This window comes from Myotis myotis, unplaced genomic scaffold, assembly GCF_014108235.1.
Source record: "Myotis myotis isolate mMyoMyo1 unplaced genomic scaffold, mMyoMyo1.p scaffold_m19_p_8, whole genome shotgun sequence".
NCBI classification, from domain to species: Eukaryota; Metazoa; Chordata; class Mammalia; order Chiroptera; family Vespertilionidae; genus Myotis; species Myotis myotis.
In genome coordinates this window covers 69,332,832-69,352,694 of record NW_023416390.1, presented here as the reverse complement: position 1 = coordinate 69,352,694, position 19,863 = coordinate 69,332,832, and the positions used below count along the sequence as shown (strand labels likewise).

Sequence of the window (19,863 nt, the reverse complement as noted above, 5' to 3'; positions counted from 1 at the left end):
ATTTTCCACCAAGCCTCCTCCAATGAAAATAGCTTCTCATAGACTCTGTTTTGAAGGGGTCACCATTGGCACCCCCACCCCTTCCTTTAGACTTTCAGAATTGCAATGAAAATAACTGTACAAATGGGATCTTTAAAAAGAACCTCGGTACATTAAATATTACATTTCATAATGAAGTGTTAAATCATCGACTGAGGCATTGCCTTCTCCTCACTCACTCACCTTTCACCCACCAACATGGGTAAAAAGCTACAGTTTGCTTATGAGCAGTGTGAGTACTAAAATAAATAATGGCAAGTTTCTTCTACTACTCTAGTGACTTTTGTAGGAGGTTGAGTTATATCACTCAACTAGCCAGTTATCATTGTAAACTCTGAGAAGCTTCCTTTTTTATTATTTTCTCATCCATAAAATACATACACTTAAGAAATAATGAATGAATGAATGAATGAATGAATGAATGAAAATCCAAATGCAAGGAAACTTCTGCTATTGGTTCTTAGAGAAGCAACTACTAGTTCATCTCTCAATGTAATCTCTTAGAGTACACTTCCTATAATTGTGACAGCTTGGAAAAAGTTTCCTGGCAAGTAGACTGATTCAAGGAGGAAAATGAAAGAAGAAAGAAAGGTAAAATTAAAAAGCTTGCAAGCCTGGCAGGAGCTTAATTAAAGTCCAAACAAGAAAAATCTGCAAGAAAATAAAATGCTCTACTTAGGAGGTCTGATCTTGGCTGGCGGTGTATGCTGTGTTCCCATTAGTGGGAGTGGGGACTTGGGGAGCCCATGTTGGAGAACAGCCCCTCAATATGCCCTTTTATTCTGTTTTTTATTATTATCATTATTATTTCACACAAAAAAAGCTGTGGCAAAATGATATCAACAGGAATAAAGCAGACTATTCTCTCCCAAATTCTTTCTCTTGTCGCCTGCTCATGATTTTGGATTGTGTTGTTATTCTTGTTGAATATAGTAGCCGTGCTCTAACTATGGGCTTTGAGGTGAGGCTGGAGCTCTTATCTCCTGTCCTAACATTTCATTTCATGCACTTCTGCTTCTGGAAGAAAACAGTATTTTATAGTTCCCGGGCTCTCAACTTAAAAGGAGGAATAAAGGAAAAATAAACAAGCATACATTTCCATAACAGCTGATTCTGATATTCTGTCTTGGATCACACAAGCATGGAATATGGTTCCCAATTATAGGACAGTGTTCTGGTAGGAAATTGGACAGACTTGCATTGGGGTACCTATCTCTAATTAGACACATTTAAAGAAGTCATACAAATTTCACACCATGGTACCCATACTTTTAAGTCAAGATGATCTTATTTGGAAACATACTTGTGCATGTGCTGATTTGAGGCTGTGATGTAGGATACCCATCAGTGAAGGTCCCCTTAGTTCATCTGAATAGGCAAGCCATTCCCTTAGTTTAAGATTCATGGAAAGCAGGCCCTCAGAATCCAGGTTGGGGGGGGGGGGGGCGGTGTTCTTTGAATTTCCAGAAAGAGCAGGACCACCTCTGTACTATTCTATGACTCAGGCCCAAGCTGGACAGAATTTCAGAAACCCTGGCATGGTCAGAACAAGGCAATGTTGAGATGGGAAACAGACTGTCCTGATGATGGCTATTGCCAGCACTTATAAAGTAGGTGATGGTGAGAACGAATGTGACGGTGCTTAAGAAAATCCTTTAAAAAATGTAAGATATCGTGCGCTAGTCGGTTTTTCTCAGTGGATAGAGCGTCAGCCTACAAACTGAAGGGTTCCGCCTGAGTTTGATTCTGGTCAAAGGTACATGCCCAGGTTGCGGGCTCAATCCCCAGTAGAGGGCGTGCAGGAGGCAGCTGATCAGTGATTCTCATTGATGTTTCTATCTCTCCCTCTCCCTTCCTCTCTGAAATCAACTATATATATATGAAAAATTTATATATATATGTGAAAAATTTAAGATATCGCATAAATACTTATTTATTTGAGAAATCCATTTAGACATGAAGAGAAAGGCAACATTTCCTTCATTGCTCAAGGAAGGAGAATAGGAGAATCAATTTGAGAAACCTTGCCTTACCTAACTCAAGATAGTACTTAATACGTAAAGTGGAGGGACTAACCAACAGGGTAATATGTCTGAGAAATATGGTATGATGCTGTGTGGAGGCATATGCTTACTAACCCGTGTATTTGGGATAACCTTGGAATTAGTTTTTGTGTTCTAAACTCAGCTCTAGGTCATAATTCATACTGAAACATACTTGAGAAGTAAGAGAATAGCCACCTAGGTCCTTAGCAACAGTGAAACCACACCAGAGGAAGTATTTTGATCCCATTGTGCACCAGTTGAGTAAAAACGAATTCAAAATATAAATTTAAGTATAGTAATATTTATACAGTCCCAGAGGCATGCTGAGCTTTATCATATCTCTCACTGTCTCTTTTAAAATCTGTACAGTGAGAAGCTCTCTACCTGTCCATGAATTCTTAGCTTTTTACAAAAGGCATAAACTGGGAATCGACCAGGTAAGATAAATTCACAGGGGAGATGACCATATATGCTGGCTCTGAGCTCCTTTGGCTCTTCTCACCCTTCACTTTTGCACTCTACTTGACCTTAGCCAGCTCTACTATAGCTCTTAGAAGCCACCAGCAGTTGGTAGCAATGGGTGGGGGGAGAAAAGACCAGGCAGTTTATGAGTTTATCCCCACCCCCTGCCTTGGTTGGCTTCTCTACCTGAGGATCCATCTCCTCAATGGCTTCCGCTTGGGTGGACAAACACCCTGTGCTTCTAGCTTCTGTCTTGTGATGTGGATTTTCCTCTTTTTCCAGCCTGGTAGTGGCTTCCTGCAATGGCTAGTTTTCTGGTTTCTTCTCTCTTCTTTATTTGACTGTAAGCTTCCTCATTAGAGGATAACCAGTTCTTGTATCAAGATAGTTTGTTCCATTGGCATAAATAATTGAAGTGGTTTCTGTTCTTTGGTTAAAACACTAGCAGAACACCATGCCGGTCAATGTCACAGTTCAGGGAGCTATAACATATTTTCCCTTTCCTCTCTCACTGCCCCCAAGCCCAGTTTGTGGAGGCTTTACATTTTTAAATTGAGAGATCTGTTACCCTTTTATGACAGAGTTAAAAGGTGAATAGACCAAAGGAATTTTACATCCATCTGGAATGCTTTACCTCTGAGGAAGAAATTTTATTTCATGTATAAGCAATTAATGACTGCTTATGCTATTTGAATTACTGTTAATTTTCATTATATGTTTGAAAGTCATCATTACATATTCCAAGAAAAGAGAACAGAAGGCATTTACTTTTTTAAATAGTTTTTTTTTTTTTTTACCCAAAACAAACATTAATATGATAAGAACCTGCAATTGCCATAGTGATCCCTTGTCTGATAATATCCATTGGGATAACAAAAACACTAGAGATTGTTTTACATTTCAGAATGCAAGTACCACAGTTATTGATCTGAAATTCTATACTTAAGGTCAATGCAACTGGGTCACCTGCAGGGTTACTTCATGGGGATTTAACCCACTGACTGCAGGACTAATTCCCTGGAATTGACTTGTGCTGAAGGCATTATTAGTACTGCAAATGGGAACTGGGTACAGAAACACAGCTCTAGGGTTTTATGACAGGTAATACAATCTGTGGCCACAGGCCTGCAGGGCTCTGGACATTTCCAGTACATCTAAATCCTAGGAAATGTACCAAGTTCACCTCTATTGCCATTTTATTTTTGTCCTGGTAACTCTACAGATCCAAAGAAAAGAGACAGAAAAACCAGTGTCTTTTCTATTTTAATATCTGCATTTTTCTAAAATCCCTGAGAAATGGAAAGAGAGGAGAAAAACTCATTGTATTTTTATAATTATATCACCTTTTTTCCTGAGAATAACACAAAGCAGGAGATATTGGTGAAGTGAAAAAATTATGTGAAAAATAATTTCTAGCTCATAAAGATAGTATCAGAATCAAATAAGATATTTTTCTTACTCTATATTAGATGCTCAATAAATGATTGGATGAAATTCATTTTTTTTTAGAGGAGTAAAGCAAATCACAAAATAGTTCCCAAGTTCACATGGCTCAAAAGATTATATTTAGCATTCGGTTCCAGACTCTAAAACAGGGGTGGGCAAACTTTTTGACTCGAGGGCCACAATGGGTTCTTAAACTGGACTGGAGGGCCGGAACAAAAGCATGGATGGAGTGTTTGTGTGAACTAATACAAATTCAAAGTAAACATCATTACATAAAAGGGTACGGTCTTTCTTTTTTTTAGTTTTATTCATTTCAAACGGGCCAGATCCGGCCCACAGGCCGTAGTTTGCCCACGGCTGCTCTAAAACATAAATATTTTCCATCTTCCTACATTGCATTTCTGGGAATTTTTATCTAAATTTTTTTTTTTTGCTCAAAGAATAACTAATTAGGCACTGCCAAATATCTGGCTGTTAAATTACCCTATATAAGCACTATACCATATGTCCTATATCATTCTATATAAAACCACAACCTTTCTTATTTAAATAAAATAACAAGGTTAGAATTAAACTAAATGATCAGAAATACTAGTTTTGGAGTTTCAATCAGAAATAAGGTAGAACTTTTCAAGAGTGAGCAATGTTTCATTAAATAAGGTAGAACTTTCCAAGAGTGAGCAATGTTTCAGTATTTACTAATAGATACTACAAGCATCTATTCTTCAAATGTTAGCCTCTCTGGGTACATTTTTAATTCCCCACTGTATTTTTGTAACTAATTTTTCACCCATACCCTTTTGAAATTCATTTAGATATACACAATGCTATTTTCCTATTTAATATGAGTAACTATTTCAAGTTTAGGTATTCTTTTTTTCTAGGTTTTCACTTGTGTCAAATTACAACATGCAACAATCCAAATTTTACAGTGGCATTTCTGATGGAGAGTGATGGACTGGGCCCTATCACTTCACATCCCTGGGCTTGCTCTTTTAACTCTTTGTTTTTGTCTCTTCCAATGGTTACCTTTACAACTCTGGGTAATATCTCTGCTTCATGAATTATCAACTATGGATAGTACCGAATATGAAATATTAACTTATTCCTTCCACTTCCAGCAATATTTAATAGTTACGTAATACATTTAGGTCTTAAAAAATACACATGAACCTGCTTCTTGTTTCATCAACATTCAACAATACCTTCTAACTTCCCTTTGTAAGGTGAATGTATTTTCCTTCCCCCTCTACCTCACTGTCCTTCTTTCAGAATCATTGGTCATTAACGCCTTTAAATTTTGATGTTTGTTCTAAGTCTTCAGCTTGACCAATTAGAAAACTAATAAACAGCATTTATATTTTCACTAGAGGCCCGGTGCATGAAATTCATGCACTGGGGGGGGGGGAGATATGTCCCTCAGCCCAGCCTGTACCCACTCCAATCTGGGGCCCCTAGGGGGATGTCCGACTGCCGGTTTAGGCCCAATCCCACAGGCCTCTCACAATTTAGGACTGCTGGCTCCCAACTGCTCACCTGCCTGCCTGCCTGATTGCCCCTAACCACTTCTGCCTGCCAGCCTGATCACCCCCTGGCCACCCGCTAACCACTCCCCTGCCAGCCTAATTGACGTCTAACTGCTCCCCTGCTGGCCTGGTCACCCCTAACTACCCTCCCTGCAGGCCTGGTTTCCCCCAACTGCTCTCTATCCCCTGCAGGCCCAGTCGCTTCCAACTGCCCTCTCCTGCTGGCCTGATCACCCACAACTGCCCTCCCCTGCTGGCCATCTTGTGGCAGCCATCTTCTGACCACATGGGGGCAGCAATCTTGTGCAGGGCTGTGATGGTCAATTTGCATATTACCTCTTTATTATATAGGATTGTTACAAGTCTGTAACACTGCCTGTCTAAGTGGTTTCACAAAGAATTCTTCTCTAGAGTTCACTGTCACAATCCCTGTACTTCTCAAAGAATACTAGTATTCCTCACCCAGTCAAATAGAACCTATTTTATTACACTCCCAAAATGCTGAAACTCTTGGCCACATTTGGTTCTCTTTGTAGTTGGATGATGATTTTCTGGTATAGATTTTATATTTATTTTTTTCTGGAGTTTGTAATTTCTTTAATTTTTTTCTTTCTTTTTTTCTTTTCCAATGTCCTTACTCTTTTCTGACACTATTGCAGAGTCCTGTTTTTTTCCAGGACACCTCCTTTCTGGAACCTTCTGCCTTTTTAATTCATATTGAATGGTCGCATCCAGGAGTGCTTCAGGGTGCTCAGTGAGGAATTTCTTTCTGCTTCCTGAGTTGGAGCCACTGTTTCCCAGAAGAGATGTGTATTAGTTTTCTGTTGCTGCCATAACAAATTACCTCAAACTTGGTGGCTTCAAATACAGTGATTTCTTATCTTACAGTTATGTTGGGCAGAAATCTGACACTTGGTCTCACTGGGCTACAAGCAAAGTGTCAGAAGAACTGCATTTCTTCCTGGAGACTCCAGAGGAGAATCCACTTCCTAGCCTTTTCCAGCCTCTAGTCCTTATTAGTGTTTCTTCCTCCACCTTCACAGGCAGCAGTCACACATGACATCACATTACTCTGACCTCTTCCATAGTCATACCTCACTCTGACTTTCTTTCACCTCCATCTTCCATTTTTCAGGACCCTTGTGATTACAGGGGGCTCTCCCAGATAACCAGAATACCTTCCCCACCTCAGGGTTCTTAATCATGCTTAAAAAATATCCTTTACCACGTAAGGTAACATATTCACAGCCTCTGGAAATTAAAGTGTGTACATCTTTGTGGAGCCATTTTTCCTTCTACTCCATGTTTTCCCCTCTCCTCATTTTTGCCAGTAGCACCTGCTCCACCTTCATGTCACAAATGCTCTTAATCCATCAACTTTCACCTTTCTTCTCTCAAATCCAAATGATCATCAGAGTTGACATGTAAGTGAAACTATAGGTTGATTAATAGATAATAGAGAAGTACAGAGAATTTACCTCACACATTTACCTATAAGATGTGTTATACATTATTTGTGAGGGATAGGCTTAAATGTTTGACTCAAGCCTGGACCAAAGGTCGTTTCTTCAAGGACTATCTGATGATTTCATTTTGGTCAACTTCTTCTCTTCAGCTCTTTGGTGCTCATGATTGAGCATGTGAGTTTGTTTTTGTTGACTTGTATTCTGAGTTTCCAAATTTGCATTTTGTGTATAAAATTAATTACTTTTTTCCCACCCCTGAGTAGTGTTCTATATATTTCCCATCATGGGAATGCAATCAAAGCTAACTTCTTGATCAAAACAGTCTAATTAATTATTTAGTTATTATATAAATTATTAAATATTAATACTAATATAAATTTATTTGTCATGTTTTCCAGCTTCTCTTAAGAAAACGTTAGATAGAATGCTTATTATATATATCATATTTATTTATAAATGTGCATATACCTGTATGTATGTATATACATATGTATATAATAGATATTAGTAATGTTATAAACATGTCTTCAATTTAAAGGCTGTAGTCACACATGCATTTGAAGACAATATATCTTTGAATACCCAGATTTTGGAAACACTGATTAATTATGCAGTAAAACAAATTGCAAGCAATGGTATCCATAAGATTGACTCAGCACCATTAAAATGCAGGCTGTTATCACCAAAGGTAGAGCATACCCCGTGCCTAGTTCTTAAATACAACTAATCTATCTGTCATATATATGACATGTATATTAACTACTCCTATATTCTGTCAGTCACACCATCCTCATATAAAAATGATTTACATTAAAGATATTGCCCTATGACAGAAAGCATCTGTTGCATGTCCAAATGTTTTCCCCCCAATGGCCATTATGCCATTTTACCTTTAAAGTATATTTTCAGTAGTAATTAGGGGTGGGGGTAAACACCAGTCAAGTATATTTGCAAATATTTCCTTTACTCTTGACTTTTTCTTGCCCTTTGTTCAAACTATTTCTGATGCATCATCAACTTCATGATGACACTTTGGAAGAAAAGAAACAGAGCTTGCGAGGCACTTGATTACAAACAGTCACTAAACTGTAAAGCATGATAGTGACACATTGCCTTAAAACTAGAGAAAGTAGAAAGCAGGGTTTGAAGGGTCACCACAAAGAAACCAGAGATGTAAAAATAATGTAGTATAAAAATATCCTCCATGCACCATTTTAAGGAGATTGAAATTAAAATAAAGAGAGATTTTACAAATAGCCCCCTTCTACTAAAATTTCCAGTGCAAGCTAACGTTCTCACAGACTTGGCAAAGTTTTTTCTTGTGGTTGCTTTTTAATCAGTGTGTGTGTGTGTGTGTGTGTGTGTGTGTGTGTGTGTGTGTGTGTGTTTAGCAAACTAAAAATTTTATAGCTGATGCCCAGCTTGTCTCTTAACTCATTCTAATTATATTCATAATTAAATTGTAAAAAATAAATAGTTGACTAGAGCCAAATGGCTTGCACAGGTGTCTTTTTGTAGGAATGCTTTAGTTGGTAGACAATAAACAACTGGACCTCCATCTACTTAATTTGGCTTAATGAAAAGTCCTTTATAAGTAAAACTAGAAGGGGATTCAGAACTAAAGTTGGTCCTTAACTCTGAAATTAATTAAGTGGTAAGACATTAGTTCCATTAAAAATGTGGTGTTTGTCTTTTTGTTTTTCCTTAAAACTTTTCTTTTACTTGCACTCCTTTCTTCCATAGTCTTAAGAGATCGCTTTTCAAAGCAATAAAACCTTCAAGCTGAACAATCAGCCAGCAGGCCTTTGTGAGTCAGCTTCCTGAGCATTCCTGCTCCCACTGAATGGACGTGCTGCCAAAAGATGTATAACAAAATGCAGAATTTCACCTCAATACCTCAGTGCAAAACAGTTATCTTGACCCATTCCTCTCATGGTAGACTTACATCACTGGATTTCATTGCCTGTTATCAAGTTCACTGCATCAATAGGTTCTGATGAAACTGAGGGTTTGTGATCTTTTTCATGTCATACTGAGACGCCTGCCTCACTTCACATTCTTGGGGTTGACACAAGCACTGAATTGTGATCACCACTGAGGGGCCTTCCAAAAAATGTTGTACCCACCCACTTCCATCCCTGACTGGCTACATCTCCTACTTCCCCAGTAAGTTTTTTCTCTCTCATTCAATCCAGTGTGATTCTGATTATAAATATAATCCAAATGCTGCAGCTGGCTTGGCATTGCATTTTGAGGAAAAGCCCTATTCTTTGTGAGCTTTGCAAAATCTTACATGATCTGGTGGCCCACACTTCTCTTGCCGTGATTGCCTCATTCATGCCTGTTGGTCTCCTGGCTCTTCATTGAGTTCCTCAGGTGCACTGAGGGTCTTTGCCCAATCTCTCTATCAGTGGCATGTCCCCAGATGGCCACTTACATGCTAACTTCTCAGTGAGGTTATTCTCAACAGCTAAGCCAAAATTTCTACCTGCAGGGCATACCACCACCTCCATTCAACTATGACTCCACTATTTACTACCTGCAAGACCTATAAGAGCCAATTCTTAGCCTCAATTTTCCCATTTGTGAAATGATGTAAAAATAGTACCTTCCCCCTGGGGATTGGGATGAATTTGATGAAATGCTAATCATGACAAAGCACTTTCAGATTTCCTGGCACATTGTACTCAGTAATTGTTAGCTCATATTATTAAATCAGAGTGCAACCAGACTGTCCTTAGAACAAACTCCCAGATGACCTTTGGTCCATTCTCACAAGCATTTCCATTCCTCTAGTAAAGCCACCTTAAGCAACACATATGACTATCCTTAATCTGCTTTGATATTTCTTTCTAGAATTCCAAACCACATCAAATATGTTTAGGATATTATACAGGATATTCTATTGCTTCATGATCTAGGAACTCCCACTTTCCTTCTTTTATCTCCTAACATTTCTCCTTTGTTGTGCAGGTATTTCCCAGGCACATCCCCACTTGGTTAGTCCAAAGTCTGTCACTTTATTCTAGAATGTACATCTTAAAATCATAACCCAGAGGCTTACCATTTTCTCCAACATGACACTGTCTTGTGTCTATTAAATATTACTAAATCTGTCAAATTCAGTGACACTGGAAGAGACAACTTCAAAGTCATCCCTCCTCCCTGTTGGTAAATTAGCTACCTTGCTGATAGTATATATCCTGTATTTCAGCTTGTGAAGGTCACAGACTCATTGGTAGGTGAGGAGCCTATAGTGTGGCAGGGTAGGCTAAACACTAGCCTGTGCAAATATTTGTAACAATGTAAGTCTTTCTCACAGTTAAAAACATTAAAAGGGTTATCAAATAAAACGTACTCAAGAAGTTAACCTTCCTCGTACACACACATAGACACAGGGACACAGACACAGACATGCACACACACTTGTTTTCCAAATCAGGAATGTTTCAGATTTTTCTTTTCAACTCTCATGACTTATGATAGTCTAGCTTTAAAAAGATAGATTTATTTATTATTATTTTTTAACAATTATCTCAGGATAATTTCCACAGTAACCTCTCTTGAGCTGTTTTCAAAACTTGATACAGCCCTGGCCAGCATGACTCAGTAGTTTAAACAGAAGGTTTGCATTCTGGTCAAAGGCACCTACCTGGGTTGCAGGTTCCCTGCCCATGTCGAGGTGCTTATGGGAGGCAACCAGTTGATCTGGCTCTCTCACATCAATGTTTCTCTCTCTCCCCCTCCCTTCCACTCTCTCTAAAATCAAGGGGAAAATTATCCTCCTGTGAGGATTAACAAACAAACAAACAAAAACTGTACAGAATGAGAACTGATCCCATTCCCTACTTTCTCTGACTTGCTCACGCTCAGTCACATGCTCTCATTTGCTCAAGCCCTGTCTTTACTCTAGTTCTTCGCCTCTCTGTCACTAAAGGGATTTTCTTTCAATAGCTTTTAATAATACTATCATGGGCTCCTTGAAATGTGGCATTTCTTCGTTTGGCTCAATCCTTACTATTCTGGAGAATTAAACTTTCGATGTGATGTCTGCTGGAGTACTACACATTTCCTGGGGAATACTGCTCATGCTGGAGCCGCGGCATCTCCTCACTGAGAATTATCATGTGACTTGGAGAATGAAATTTCCTCCTAAGGATTGACTCATACCTTTATTTTCTACCTGTGCTTTGGGAAACATAAACATGGAAAATGAATACAGTCTTATAGAAAATAAGTAGCAGTGCTGGTTTTAAGAGTAAACATAATATGCTTAGAAGAAAGAAAACAAACCTATTTTTAAAACTTCATGAACTATAAAAAAAGTTATATTGGCTAATTGTGAGACATTTTTCCTTTCATTGACTTATTTATATAGTTTTCTATTTAAATGTGAAGATCCACCTCTTCCCCACTTGTATTTTATGCAATACCTTTCTTTTTCAGCAAATTGAAATTGTAAAAGTTCAAATGCCAGGGCCCTGAGACCATGATTGCTATCTAACCAATCAGCTCTTGGCCCCTTTCTCTTTTTCTTCTCACTTTGCATGTCCAGCAGGTAAAAGGTTGACTCTTTCAGATCTCAAGCCTATTCCTCTGCCAACTGATGGGTGGGCAGACCTAATTAGTGCCATCTGTTGTGCTAGTTGTGGGTTGATACTGTCTTACCAGCAGATGAAATCAACAATCTTTTGGGCTCCTTCTCCAAGCTCCTAACTCTGAGCTCACTAGTAGGATTATTCTTTGACAATTCTTGTGTATGATTTTCTGAGTATCTAATTTTCACCTAAGAAGGAACTACTACCTCATTAAAAAATTTTTCAGAAATTTCTATTTGTGCTCTATTATGAAAATGTTTCAGGGGGAAGAAATAGAATGATCCTAAGCAAACATTACACACAGGAAGAGCTCAGAGCCCACTGCATATGATGCTCAAGTCTGTAATTCTCAGGACTTCGGAGAGCTGGATGCCTGGATACATATAGAGCAGTGCTAGCCAAGCAGAAGACCCTGAGCTCTCCACAAACAGGATAGACAGACCAGCTAGAACAAAGGTAGAAAAAGCACATGGATCAAAACAGCATCCTTCTTTAACAGTCCCTTAATATTTGAAAATATTTAAAATATAAGCTCCAATCCCTGCTCAGTGTTCTCCTTTCTTTGTTCTTTCAATGACACACTAATCCCATCATGAGGCTGCACCTTGTGTCCTCAAGGAAACTTAGTTACGTCCCATGGGCCCCACCTTCAAGTGCCATCACACTGGGGGTTAGGGCTTTAATTGATGAATTGGGGGGGGAGCAAAAATTCAGTTCACAACAGAAATCATACTTCAATGGAGTGTTTTAGTTGTACAACTTTCTCAGTGCACAATCAACTTTCCTCCCTTATGTCTTTATATTATTTCAACACAAGATTTAGCTCTATTAGTACTATTTAATTATGTTCTTGGGGTCTTAAATTGAATTTAAAGTCCTGGGTGTCACTTTACCCATTTCTCCCTCATACATGTTTGAACCTACATGCAGAAATGTACATGTAACCTTGTGCAATTGTGCTCTTTTCCTCATGATCCCAGGATGTCAAGACAATAACATCACCAGGGGAGTTTGGCTTTACGTTTTAAATTTTGCATATTCACAAGACTTATCTCACCTGAGTCATATAACAACTGAAACCTGGACCAAAACCTATGTTTTTAACTATAAGTCCTTCAGTTTCATCATTCAACCTTCCTCTCAGCATTATGATATTTGCAATTTGAGCAATCATCTGCCATGCCCATATCTGGGCCTAACATACATTTAAAAATTATGTAACAGAGACTGGAAAGCCACTGGGACAATGGAGCGATTAGATGAACAATTTACTATATTTTGGGGAAAACTTTAAACACTGTGCCAGTAAGAAGAATTGTAGAAAAGAACTGTTCAAATTTATAAAGCAGAACCCTTTAGACTTATGGAGAGTTTTTGGAATTAATTTAAATTATAAATATTGTAAATTAATAGAGCAGGGTTAATGTAAAAATAAATCCTGTAACTTTCCATATAATTACAGTTCCAAATTGTGCTCTACTCACCATATTTCACTTGAATACATCCAAATGCTATGTGTAGATTTTACCATTTAAGTTAATATTTATAACACTCCTTTGTGCCGATATGATTGTTCCCATTATTTCAAATTAGGAAACTGAGGCTCATAGGTGCTAATTAGCATGCTAAGGCTACCAGCTGGGAAGGTGCAGAGCTGAGTTTTGAACTCAGAACTAGAAGATTCCAAAGCTGTTACTTTTAGCCATGAGACTAACAGTCTTGCCTGATTTGGACAAAGTGATAACAAATGTCTACTTAGAAATGAGATAATTAGTAGGTTTAGATGTGATTCAGATAAAGACTATGTTGTCAAGAACTACAGTGATAGGAAACTAAGTAGAACATGAATAAATTTCTCTGCTCAGACCCTTGGTCTCAACACCCCATTATTTAAGAAAGGCTTCTGTCTTGATTATTCAGTTTAAAATGAAATCAACAAAATTTGTCACTGCTTTCTGTACCCAAGGTGTCATTATAGGTGCTCATTCTTTCACCTACATCACTTGAAAAACTTTTAAAAATAAAATTAAATACTGGTAAATACCAAACACACCTAGCAAATGAAGGAGGGCATGTTTTAAAGTGTATGTAGAAAAATGTCCTTATTACACTTTCCAGCAAGTGAATTAAGAAATAACATCATAGCCCTGGACATTGTGGCTCAGTTAGCTGGGCATCCTCCTGTGTACCGAAAGGTCGCTGGTTTGATTCCTGGTCAGGGCACATGCCCGGGTTTTGGGCTCGATCCCAGAAAGAGGGTGTGCAGGAGGCAGCCGATCGATGTTTCGCTCTCAAATCAATCTTTCTCTAAATTCTCTCTCTCCCTTTCTCTCTCTCTAAAAGTCAATTTTTAAAAATCTTAAAATAAATAGCATTATAATGTTCCTTACAATTTTCATCATGTATGTTGTTTAATTGAAAGACGGGCTGCGGCACAGCATGACTTGCCTCTCATGTCATGTGCTAGAAATGTGTTTTCATGGACTCCATAAAATAAATTCATTATTTCAGCCCATCACATTCATAATTTAAATAACCCAGATACAGTTCAAATGTTACTGCTATGTCCACTCACAGTCAATGATGGTACTCTTTTTAAAAAATGTTTAACATCACCCTGGCTGGGTGGCTCAGTTGGTTGGAGTGCCGTCCCATACACCAAAAGGTTGCAGGTATGATTCCCAAACAGGACACATATAGATTGCAATTCGATTCCTGATTGGGGCATGTATGGGAGGCAACCAATAGATGTTTCTCTCACATTGTCTCTCTCTCTCTCTAAAATCAATGAAAACATATCCTCAAGTGTGTTTGAAACAGCAAACACACAGTAAAGTACACAGATCATGAGAATATTAATAATGGTGAAAACATTTTTATAAAATTACTTTTCTAGGCTCTTATGTTTGTGGCTCTTTTCTCTGACAGTTAATTGTAAATTATCTCTTGAATTTTTAAGTATGAAACTGAGTATTCGTTGTCTTATGTCTAGGTATAGAACTACACAATATTTATTTTTCCATCTCTTAATGTGACCTAAGCATCTCTGGAGTGGAACCATGTCTTACTCATCTTTATAGCTCCAGCGCTAGGTGAATATATAAACATAACGTGCTTTGTGGCGGTGTTGTTTCATATAATTCCTCCTTTAACATAGCAGTGGACTGCTGAAATGGGGTGTGGGGAGGATTGGTGAGTAGGTGAATAAGAGAGGTGGAAACTGCTTGACTTAACCCAGCAGTTCTCAACCTGTGGGTCACGACCATCGGAAAACACATATAGCATATCAGATATTTACATTACAATTCTTAACAGTAGCAAAATTACAGTTATGAAGTAGCAACGAAAAGAATTTTATGGTTGGGGGGCACCAAAACATGAGGAACTGTATTAAAGGGTCGCGGCATTAGGAAGGTTGAGAACTACTGAGTCTTAACCATTTTACTGATAGTAAATTTAAGAATTAACCCCTTACCTCTCTCCAAATGCCCTCATTGGTCTTGTAAGTTGTTACACAGCTACCTTCAGAGGAATAGGCCGACTCTAGTCTTCTTATTTTCTATATGTCAAACTACTACTATTGCTAGATAATTTACAGATTTCATCTTGGTGGTTAAAAAGTTTCTGAAAGAGGAAGGGGAAAATTAAACGAGCGAATAAAGTACTGTGATTGAGCTGGTGAACTTGTGCAGTCTTCAAAGGGTTACCTGAACTCTTGCTAGGACCACTTTCCAGACTTAAACGCAGAGCAATGGTGGAGAGAACAGTGAAACTGTACTATAAAAATAAATTACTGTCATGAATATTAAGCAACAAGAATATAATAAACATGACTGTTTGCATGATTCTGATTTATTGGTACTGATATGCGTATAAATTATGACACTAAGTGTTTATTCTAGTTGTTTCAGAATATGGGCCAAACAAAGCTGGGTGGACACTTCCCGCAGACCTTTCCATCTGCCACCAAATTCCTATTTTGTGGCTCCTGTTGCTGAGTTTCTTATGTCGGTGGCATCAGGACCATGTGTGAGCAGCCATTCCCTTTCGTTTACTTTGCAGAAGGAAGTCAATTGCTTTCCCGGAATCTGGTGTTACAAGTATGGCCATTATGAATTCTGTTCCCTCACCGTGGAACAACTCCAGCTGCAAAGTGTCTCAATGGCTAGCCTTACTTGCTGTTAAATAGTGCTCACTTTTGACACAAGAGTGTTCATTACTATTTATGAACCTCTTGGCACCAGATTTTGGCTTTCCCAGTAGTAAACAGCACTGCATTTTGCATCCTTGCTTAGCAGTGGGTGTTCGGGATCACTAGTTCTGAGAAGTTAAAGATCAATAGAGAGAGATTGTGTATCCACCTAATATTTACTGGTACCTCAACTGCCATGATATGACTACACGAGTAGCACAGTGTTGGTCTTGCTGACATTTACAAGTAGAAGTTATTAAGATTAGCCATCAGTTTTAATTGAACTATTTCGAACCAGATATTTGTTAAACAGATGGCTAGAATAAAGTAACGCCCAAAGAAATAGCATTCTTCTGCCTCAGGTTTTTAGCTTTTATGTTACATCTCATCAAAGTTTATTTCGGGGGATTAATTATTTTGGAGGTTTTTTTTTCTCTAACATGGGTGGCAACTCACAAGGAAGACAGACAAAAATGTAATAACCTTCATAAAATATGCAATTGCCACACAGTAAAGTAGACTATATGGGCATAAGTTGAGGATACCTATAAAAAACTGCTGATGATATAAACACTTGGCTGTAGGTGAAATGCCTGCTAGAGTTCATGATGAGGCAAGAGCTGTTAGCTACTTAGAGTTGGAACTCTTACAATTTTCTTGGAGGACATTTTAGCTCTCTATAAGGCTTACAAATATGCATACCTTTGTATTGACTATTACCTATCTAGAAACTTACCTGGGGAAATTTTCAGAGCTATGCACAAGAATGTGTACAATCTTGCTTTTCAAAATGTTATTTATAATAGCGAAAAATGCAAAAGTAACATATATGTCCAAACTTAGGGAGACTAAAATTATGGCACATTTCTATGTTAAATATTATACAGCTGTTATTTTGTGTTGTGGAAAACATTACTTCACAAGGGAAGATTCCAGTAAATATTAAATGGGAGCATGAGCATGTACAGTATGAACTTGTTTTAAAATATGTATGTAAACATAAATAGAAAAAGATTGAAAGTATTTAGTTCAAAATATTAACAAATGTTGTCTCTGAATGACTACAGTCCCTGTGTTTCATATACATATATATATATATTGCTTTTCTATGTTCTTCAAGTTTTTATACTAAGAATAAGTGTATTCATAATGATTACAAAACTAAAAATAAAAAAGTTTAAAAAGAGGACATTTGGCCATGTTGTAAGAGATCTCAGAACCACTCTAAAGGGTTTCCAAATGTTGTGATTCTGGCCCCAATCTCCATCATAGAAACAGATTCCTGGACATACTGTGGTAGATTTTGATTCAATGTGGTTGGGGTGAAGTTGAGAAGTTTTTACTAAAAATCAGTGAGCAAAGCTTCAGGTGACTCCAATGTGTGCTTAGATTTGAGAACCACTAATGTCAGTCCTTTGTCCTTGATAACAACAAAAACAAGGAGAGCAGCTCTTCTCATAGTATCTTGACATCACAGCATCTTACCTCAAGCCAAGGTGTGCATTTCTGGAGGGTGGGGGGTGGGAAGGGTATACTGAACAAGTAAGAGGTAAATTCCATGAACTAGAGAAGAACATGCAACTACATGTGATCTAGCAGCACAATAAGTGACGAAGAGAATCAATGCTCTACAGAAGGGAGAGATGAACGTGCAGTGGTTGGGAAGACTTCACCAAGGAGTCATTCAGTGTTTATGGAATTTAAAGAGCCAGCTAGGGAAAGAACAGGAGCACATGTCCAGCCCTGAAATGAGTGTATTTTAGGGAGAGTGAAGAATCTGAGTAGAATGCAGTAAATATTTGGAGGTCACAGCAGAGAAAAGGGAAAGGAGTTACAGTTATGCCAGTATAATAAATTGCAGGAGGTAGATCCCACAGCCTCCTGCCTAACACAGTACCTGTCACTGAAAAACTACTCAGTAAATATTTGGTCAATAAATTAACTAATAAGTTGCAGATAATTCAGTACTACAGAGGGTTTACATTTTAATCTACAGCAATGAAAACCCCATTAAACTTTTTAATACCATTAAACATTGTCACTACTTAGTAAAAAACTGTTTTACAGAAATTCTGTTGATGGTAATTGGCAGGGTGTGTTTAAGATAAGAAATAGGAGGCAGAAAGCCCTGTTGTGTTGTCTACCTGGGACGGTACTTGGCCACCAATCCATGTAAACTGGTGCAAGTGACCCAGTTTTTTCTCTCTGTAACATGATGAAATTACACTATATAAAATTCTGAAATTGAGATCCATAGATAGGCATGAGGTTCATGATCCACTGCCCAAACAGTTGGCCAAATTTGTGTTAATGTCCACCTATGTATTTTCTGGAACAAGATTCTCAGAAGATAAGTGACCCAAAAAAGTTATAGAATAAATGCTATTCAGAGTGTTGTCCATAGACTGAGAGCATCAGAATCACCTGGGATCTTGCTAGACATGCATTTTCAGGGACCCCATTCCACACTTTCTGAATAACAATTTCTGGGAATGGAGCCCAAAATCTATTTTTGCAAGTTCTCCAGGTTTTTTGTATGCATGCAAAAGTTGAAGAAGCTAGATGAGTTCAGTGCCCCTCACCAATTTAAAAATCTTTGACTATTTTGTGAAAGAAAGGATAAAAGAAGGCGCCTATAAGAAAGATGACAAATAAGTTGCAAAGATTTAACAATAACTTGGATAAACAATAATGGTCAGGTTTTAAACCTAGGTGACCAAGAGGATGAAAATTATTTGATACAAATAGTGAAGCTGTGATGATGAGTTATTTTACATACAGTAGAAGATTGGGCCAAACACAGACCATTAATGAACTGACTTTTTTCTTGACTTTATTCTATACATAGGATGGAGACAGCTCAAAGTAACTTTGTGCTCCAAGAAATTATTTCAGTATCACCCAACTAAATATGGCTATTGGAACACTGAACAGCTGATCAGAAGTTGAAAGTGGTCACAATAAAAATTCTGGAAAAACTGAAGATTCCATGATATATATTGTACATCTGCATGTGCATTTGTGTAGGAAAAAAAGTACAGCAAAAAAAAAATCAGATTCCCACATTTTAAAAGAGTAATATTATTTTATGAATATATATAATGTAAAAGTCCTATTTCATAGGTGAGAGAGATTGTTTTAAATTTTTAAACAGAGCATTAAGAAATCACCAAAAATGGCTAATTTGGATAAGCAATATTGAACCTTGGATAATTTTGACATAAGCTTTCCAGTTCTGTAAACCAAAAGTTATCCTTAAAGTAAATGGAACCAACTTCTTTGATTCAAGAAAGAGAAAAGATATGCAGATTGAAGAGAACTTTTTCTCCAAGTGTACACTGTCATTAAGTGTACTTAGATTTGCACCATGTAATTATTATGATTGTAGCAATTAATCAATCACCTGATTAACATGGAGGGTCAGCAGGATCCAGTGATCTTATCTTGAAGCTTGAATTAATTAATTATGCTTTCTTCAACATTATTTTTCTATTTGTGTACCCAGTTTGTGCAAGTTGCCCACACTGACAAAATGTGGTTTTGCCTCTACATATCACAGCAGGTATGAGCACTCACAAGGATACTTTTGCTGAAGTGAAGTTTATTATAAATAAACAGAAATATTTTCAATGCTTCTTGAAGTAATTGCTTTGTTATTTTTATCATTAAATGTGTTGTATAAGTTATAAAATTAAGATTTTTTCTAATTTTAACATAAGATTAAAGAGCTTTTGTTAGTTAGAGTAGGTCAAATTAAAAAATACTGTATAGCATCTAATAATTATATTATTCAGTAAGTTTAGCTTATATAGCAAGAAACGCTTAACCCTGAACTCTGTAAACACATGCTTTAATTTTTTTTAATATTTTCAAATATATCATCTATTTTTCTAGTTTTTTGTGTGAAATTGTTATAGCTGCATCATTCCCATTTGTTAGATGAGGAAACTGAAGCTAAAACATATAATGTGGTTTGTCTGGAGTCTCCAGATGGCTAAGATCAGTACTAGAATAAAACAACTTTTTCACCAGTTATATATTGAACGACGCCTTAAGCACACACTATGTTAAAAGTTAGAGACAGTAAGA

General features: G+C 37.5%; 1 protein-coding gene across 1 annotated transcript in view; it reads left to right on the top strand.

The window, feature by feature from the left end:
• The window catches only part of ARHGAP15 (Rho GTPase activating protein 15), a 666,367-nt gene that overhangs the window by 528,441 nt on the left and 118,063 nt on the right, over nucleotides 1–19,863 (top strand). The gene's annotated exons all lie outside the window — the stretch shown is intronic.